General features: G+C 45.1%; 1 non-coding gene across 1 annotated transcript; it reads right to left on the bottom strand.

Annotated features, from left to right (window-relative positions):
• Positions 1–2,321: 2,321 nt before the first annotated feature.
• trnal-caa (transfer RNA leucine (anticodon CAA)) lies at positions 2,322–2,435 on the bottom strand. The gene is made up of 2 exons: positions 2,398–2,435; positions 2,322–2,367 (listed from the first exon to the last, which is right to left on the bottom strand). It is a non-coding gene; the product is annotated as a tRNA-Leu (tRNA).
• Between the last annotated feature and the right edge of the window lie 4,314 nt (positions 2,436–6,749).

Genomic DNA, 6,749 nt, shown 5'->3' with positions numbered 1-6,749 from the left:
TGCTGCTGACTATTTCCAGCATTTCTTGTTTTTACTCCAAATCACAAGACTGCTGTAAATCTTTCTATAATAAAAGCAAAATACTGCGGATGCTGGAAATCTGAAATAAAAACAAGAAATGCTGGAATCACTCAGCAGGTCTGGCAGCATCTGTGAAAAGAGAAGCAGAGTTAACGCTTCGGGTCAGTGACCCTTCTTCGGAACTGACAAATATTAGAAAAGTCACAGGTTATAAGCAAGTGAGGTGGGGGGTGGGGCAAGAGATAACAAAGGAGGTCTAGATTGGACCAGGCCACGTAGCTGACCAAAAGGTCACGGAGCAAAGGCAAACAATATGTTAATGGTGTGTTGAAAGACAAAGCATTAGTACAGATTAGGTGTTAATACACTGAATATTGAACAGCAGCAAGTGCAAACCTGAAAAAAAACAGTGGGTAAGCAAACTGAACAAACTAAGATGAGATGAAATGAAATAAATGCAAAAAAAAAAATTGTAAAAAATGTAAAAAAGAATGTAAAAAAAAAGGAAGAAAAAATAACTAAAAATGAAAGTTAAATGGGGGGCTGTCATGCTCTGAAATTACTGAACTCAATGTTCAGTCTGGCAGGCTGTAGTGTGCCTAATCGGTAGATGAGATGCTGTTCCTCGAGCTTGCGTTGATGTTCACTGGAACACTGCAGCAATCCCAGGACAGAGATGTGAGCATGAGAGCAGGGGGGAGTGTTGAAATGGCAAGCAACCGGAAGATCAGGGTCCTGCTTGCAGACTGAGCGGAGATGTTCCGCAAAGCGGACACCCAGTCTGCGCTTGGTCTCCCCAATGTAGAGGAGACCACACTGTGAGCAGCGAATACAGTATGCTACATTGAAAGAAGTACAAGTAAATCGCTGCTTCACCTGAAAGGAGTGTTTGGGGCCTGGGATAGCGAGGAGAGAGGAGGTAAATGGGCATGTATTACACCTCCTGCGATTGCAGGGGAAGGTGCCATGGGACGGGGACGAGGTGGTGGGGGTAATGGAGGAGTGGACCAGGGTGTCGAGGAGGGAACGATCCCTTCAGAATGCTGACAGGTGAAGGGAGGGGAAGATGCGACTGGTAGTGGCATCACGCTGGAGATGGCGGAAATGACGGAGGATAATCCTTTGGATATGGAGGCTGATGGGGTGAAAAGTGAGGACAAGGGGAACCGTGTCACGGTTCTGGGAGGGAGGGGAAGGGGTGAGGGTAGAGGTGCGGGGAATGGGTCGGACACGGTTGAGGGCCCTGTCAACCACAGTGGGGGGAAATCCTCGGTTGAGGAAAAAGGAGGTCATATCAGAAGCACCATCATGGAAGGTAGCATCATCAGAGCAGATGCGTCGGAGACGGAGAAACTGGGAGAATGGAATAGAGTCCTTACAGGAGGTAGGGTGTGAAGAAGTGTAGTTGAGGTAGCTGTGGGAGTCGGTGGGCTTATAATGGATATTAGTAGAAATCTTTCCAATTGCTTGAATACAAATTGCCCTGCAGCCTGCCATTCAAATACCACAACAAGTCTCTGCAGTCACTGTTCAGTTTTTTTTTTCAGTCTTAAAGGAACACAGACCTCTTAGTTCTTTTAAAATAAACTCTTGAGACAATATGCATTAAGGTGGGAGAAGCTACACGTTGCTTTGGCAAAATGATAGGAAAGTAATGGATTGAAACAATGAATTTAACATTCGGGAGTGAGGCAGTTGGGGGTGAAATAAAAACAATGTCTGGAAATGATGAAGTGATGTGGAAGGAGTGAAAAGTGCATCTGGTCCAAAAGACAGGCTACATTGCTAAGAATTTTAAATGTTTATTTTGCAAATTAAACACATTTTGTTAAAATAAAGACTACTTCGCAGCAAAGGCACGATCTGGGCTATTAATTCCATAGATGAAAAATCAAATTTTTAAAGCGAAGTTGGTGCGTGCATCATCCTGCTTACGATATGCTCAATCGCAGTCCTCCCTCTAACGCTGCAAATTTTTTTATTTTTTTTTAATTTCCAAAATATACTTTATTCATAAAAATCTGTAAAAATTACATTGCAAAACAGTTTCCAAACAGCACCAAAAAATACAAACATTGCAAGGGAGATCAGTTTCCTTCAATACTGTCATGAGTTTCTTCCCAACCCTTCCGTTTCACAATTGTCATGTCAATTACAGTTTTACATTTACAGCAATTGAGAATATTAACGATACAGTTCAAGGGGTTTCCTCTAACGCTGCAAAATGTCAGGAGTTGTTAATTTAAGATGCGCCTCTGCCCTGAACTTTGCAGAGGTAACCGAGAGTTGTAAAAAGTTTATGTCAGAAGTGGGATTCGAACCCACGCCTCCAGTCGGAGACCAGAACACCCGGCCCGTATTGGGAAGGACTAACTCCTTGAGTCTGGCGCCTTAGACCACTCGGCCATCCTGACAACTGACAAATGGCGTGTTAGCGAGTTATATATCTCCAATCCGAGGCTGAGTACAATGATAGCGTTACCAATTTTCGCTGCTGCTTCGCAGCGAATCTGGCGCTCTCTGCTGACTGTGACTTTTATTTTCATTTTTCTCGGGAACTTCCCGCTCGCCGATTACGCTCCTTATTATTCCCAACCGATCGCCGTCGGCTTACGTTCTTCTGCAGCGCGCATGCTTAGTGAGGGAGGCGCAGTGTCGCCGCCATGTTGAGTGAGGCAGTTTCTAAATTGTGATCGGGAAACGCCATGTTAGGTGTGGTTGCGCGCATGCTCAGTACTACACTGTCAATGCAGCAACTGTACGGCTGCTCATTGAGGCGGCTGAAGGCGTGCATTGTTACAGATGTTGGAAAGCTGCTATGCGTTATTTCTTTAAAAAACTGCACACCAGTTACTTTTTATAAATTATATGTTATTTGAATAGACATCCCACTGTCGTTTACCTAATTACAAAAGTTCAAAGCTATTTTAAAAGCAAAATACTACATGCTGGAAATTTGAAAAATAAACACATAGTGCTAGAAATGCTCAGCAGGTCTGGTAGCATCTGTGGGGAGAGAAACAGAGCTGATGTTTCAGGTCTGTTCTAGGTCTGTTTCTGTCTCCACGGATGCTGCATGACAGACCGGCTGAGTATTTCCAGGACTTTCTGTTCAAAACTATATTGGTTCAGTGAAACCAAAGCAAAATACTGAGGATGCTGGAAATTGGCAAATAAAAAAGAAAATGCTACAAATACTCAACAGAGACGGCAGCATCCATGGAGAGAGGAACAGAGTTAATGTGTCATCAGAACTGGAAAATGTTAAACCTGTAGCAAGTTTTAAGCAAGTTTCAGGGGTGAGGAACAAAAGGGGAAGTCTGTGATAGGGTGGGAGCAGGGGAGTTTAAGTGACAAAAGGCAGAAGGAGATGGTAAAGGGACAAGGAAAGAAACAAAAGATGGGTCTAGAACAGGGTTGTCCAACATATAGCCCACAGGCCAGAACCCGGCCCGTTAAAGGTTTTCATCCGGCCCTCCAAGGATGAGAAGTTGCCACTGGAAATCCGTCATTGGCTTCTTCCGGCCCGCCAAAACTTTCTGTGACTGACAATGGCTGCAGCTCCTTTACTGACATGGCAGAAACACTTCACTGTGCATGTCCTCCTTTACCAAGATGCCAGACACTCTTCCGTACCTGATATTTTGGCTCCTTTAGTAAGATGGCGTCGTCTGGGCTGAGCTGCATGTTTGCTGGCATTCCCACCCGAACTCCAATCCCAGTGCGACCTTCCTGACCTTGAGCTCGGGCCCCAGGCCCAGCACTGGCTCTGCCTGCGTATGGACCCAGCCTGGGCTTTGGGCCCCGGGCTCTTCATCTCTGCCACCGCCACCAAGGAGGAGCTGCCTGAGGAGGCGGCAGGGCCCAGACCCGGGTCCTGGGAGCAGGGTGCTGGGGTAAACAGGAGTAGGGTGGTGAGGTAACTGGGCCCTGGGAGTGGGGGCGGGGGCACAGAGAGGAGTGGAGTTACAGTGGAAGGGGAGAGAGAGAGAGACAAAGAGACAGAGAGAGACTGACAGACAGAGACACCCAGAAACAGAAATAGAGACACAAAGAGAGAGAGGGAGACAGACAGAGAGACAGAGAAAGAGACACACACAGAGACAGAGAGAGAGACAAATACAGGGGTAGAGAGAGACAGATAGACACAGAGATGAGCACAGAGACAGAGAGGGACAGAGAGACAGAGATGGAGAGCGATCAAGATCAGTCCTGACAAATGGACGTCTATCTGGAATACTCCACATTGCTACATCAAGCTTGTGGGCAGACTTTGTTTACTTGTGCAAACAAAAACAATGCCAGGTATCTCACTAGATCAGTGTTCAACATAGTGATAAGAAAGTAAGTTACTAAATTAGTCTTCTCATTTAAAGCTTGTTCACAAAATGCACATTTTTTTTGTTTTGATTAATAGTAAAATACATTTCTAATACCGTTGTTTTTCCGAAATTTGCTCACCAGCCCCCTACATAGGACAAAAATTATAATGTGCCCCCTCTCATGAAAAGGTTGGACATCCCTGGTCTAGAGGAAACGTAAATGACCACAGCAGTATCATTCCCGACAGCTTCTATCCAAAAGATGGGAACCATGGTTATGATCTGAAGTTTTTGAGGTCAGAGTGGGGCAAAGAATCTGACTTCTTTGTCTTCACCCTCCTACACTGTAGAAGGGGTAAAATGGGTATTGTATATAAGCGGATTGTTTTCATTGGTGAGTGCCTGGAACTTGCTGCCGGGGGAGGTGGTGGAAGCAGGTACGATAGCGACATTTAAGTGGCATCTTGACAAATACATGAATAGGATGGAAATAGAGGGATACGGTCCCCGGAAATGCAGAAGGTTTTAGTTTAGGCAGGCAACAAGATCGGCGCAGGCTTGGAGGGCCGAATGGCCTGTTCCTGTGCTGTACTGTTCTTTGTTCTTTGTTCTTTGAAATTGGATCAATATCTGAGGCAGAAAACAATACAAGGCTATGGGGGAAAACAGAACAGTGGATTTAATTTTAGATTACTCCAGCAAACAATTAGTACAAAAAATATTGGTCAAGTGGCCTTCTGTGTGCTAAACTCTGGATTTATGGATAGCATAGGTACCAAAATAGTTAGTAGTGATTTTCTTTATACTATTTTCAGTCTGAAAAAAATGCCCAAATTTACCTGGAGTATAAAAGGATTTTTTCAGGTGATGTGTCCTGCAACTATATGTGAAAAGAAAATGTATATTTACATTCTTTTCACCCCAATCAAATCACAGGTCACTATTTCCTCTGTGAAGTGCCTTGGGACATTTTATTATGTTACAGGTGCTATATAAATATAAGCTGTTGTTGATTGTCACCATCATAATTATCGGAGCCATATAATGCAATTGTGTTTCTTTAATTCATTCTCAGATGCAGGTGGCACTGGCAAAGCTTTTATTTATTGGCCATCCCTTGTTGTCTTTGAGAAGATGGTAGCAGACCTTCTTTCTGAACCACTACAGTCCATGTAGTGATGATGCTGTCATTGTACTGTTAGGGAAACAGTTCTAGGATTTTGACTCAGTGATGATGTTACATATATAGGAACTATGTACTAATGCAATTATAGTTGTATATTGTATTGATAAGAGCTGTATGTTATAAGTTGCATCATATATGTATGCTGTGCTTATATTTATATTCTTCTTTGGCCTCCTTGTCTCGAGAGACAATGGGTAAGCACCTGGAGGTGGTCAGTGGTGTGTGGAGCAGCGCCTGGAGTGGCTATAAAGGCTAATTCTAGAGTAACAGACTCTTCCACAGGTGCTGCATATAAAACTGGTTGTCGGGGCTGTTACACACTTGGCTCTCCCCTTACACTTCTGTCTTTTTTCCTGACAACTGCGAAGTCTCTTCGACTCGCCACACTTTAGCCCCGCCTTTATGGCTGCCCGCCAGCTCTGGCGATCACTGGCAACTGACTCCCACGACTTGTGATCAATGTCACAGGACTTCATGTCGCGTTTGCAGACGTCTTTAAAGCGGAGACATGGATGGCTGGTGGGTCTGATACCAGTGACGAGCTCGCTGTACGATGTGTCCTTGGGGAACCTGCCATCTTCCGTGCGGCTCACATGGCCAAGCCATCTCAAGCGCCGCTGGCTCAGTAGGGTGTATAGGCTGGGGATGTTGGCCACCTCAAGGACTTCTGTGTTGGAAATACGGTCCTGCCACCTGATGCCAAGGATTCTCCGGAGGCAGAGAAGATGGAATGAATTGAGACGTCTTGGCTGACATACATTGTCCAGGCCTCGCTGCTGTAGAGCAAGGTACTGAGGACACAGGCTTGATACACTCGGATTTTTGTGTTCCGTGTCAGTACGCCATTTTCCCACACTCTCTTGGCCAGTCTGGACATAGCAGTGGAAGCCTTTCCCATGCGTTTGTTGATTTCTGCATCGAGAGACAGGTTGATAGTTGAGCCTAGGTAGGTGAACTCTTGAACCACTTCCAGAGCGTGGTCGCCAATATTGATGGATGGAGCATTTCTGATGTCTTGTCCCATGATGTTCATTTTCTTGAGGCTGATGGTTAGGCCAAATTCAGCCGCAATCCTGTCGATGAGTCTCTGCAGACACTCTTCAGTGTGAGATGTTAATGCAGCATCGTCAGTAAAGAGGAGTTCCCTGATGAGGACTTTCCGTACTTTGGTCTTCGCTCTTAGACAGGCAAGGTTGAACAACCTGCCTCCTGATCTTGTG

Source organism: Heterodontus francisci, chromosome 1 (genome assembly GCF_036365525.1).
Source record: "Heterodontus francisci isolate sHetFra1 chromosome 1, sHetFra1.hap1, whole genome shotgun sequence".
Taxonomy (NCBI): Eukaryota; Metazoa; Chordata; class Chondrichthyes; order Heterodontiformes; family Heterodontidae; genus Heterodontus; species Heterodontus francisci.
Note: the sequence above shows the minus strand (reverse complement) of the source record. Positions and strands in the feature narration are given on the sequence as shown.